This window comes from Arachis duranensis, chromosome 9 (genome assembly GCF_000817695.3).
Source record: "Arachis duranensis cultivar V14167 chromosome 9, aradu.V14167.gnm2.J7QH, whole genome shotgun sequence".
Lineage (NCBI taxonomy): Eukaryota > Viridiplantae > Streptophyta > Magnoliopsida > Fabales > Fabaceae > Arachis > Arachis duranensis.
Genome location: NC_029780.3, coordinates 88543613 through 88544332, shown reverse-complemented (window position 1 = coordinate 88544332; position 720 = coordinate 88543613).

The following is a 720-nucleotide window of genomic DNA, read 5'->3' as shown; positions in this document are numbered from 1 at the left end:
GCTTCTTTAATGTCAGTAGCTTGACAGTGGGCTCTCATGGAGCCTCACAGATGCTCAGAGCAATGTTGGAACTTCCCAACACCAAACTTAGAGTTTGAATGTGGGGGTTCAACACCAAACTTAGAATTTGGTTGTGGCCTCCCAACACCAAACTTAGAGTTTGACTATGGGGGCTCTGTTTGACTCTGTTTTGAGAGAAGCTCTTCATGCTTCTTTTCCATGGTGACAGAGGGATATCCTTGAGCCTTAAACACAAAGGATTCTTCATTCACTTGAATGATCAATTCTCCTCTGTCCACATCAATCACAGCCTTTGCTGTGGCTAGGAAGGGTCTGCCAAGGATGATGGATTCATCCATGCATTTCGCAGTCTCTAGGACTATGAAATCAGCAGGGATGTAATGGTCTTCAACTTTAACCAGGACATCCTCTACAAGTCCATAAGCTTGTTTTCTTGAATTGTCTGCCATCTCTAGTGAGATTCTTACAGCTTGTACCTCAAAGATCCCTAGCTTCTCCATTACAGAGAGAGGCATGAGGTTTACACTTGACCCTAAGTCACACAGAGCCTTCTTAAAGGTCATGGTGCCTATGGCACAAGGTATTGAGAACTTTCCAGGATCTTGTCTCTTTTGAGGTAATTTCTGCCTAGACAAGTCATCCAGTTCTTTAGTGAGCAAAGGGGGTTCATCCTCCCAAGTCTCATTTCCAAATAACTTA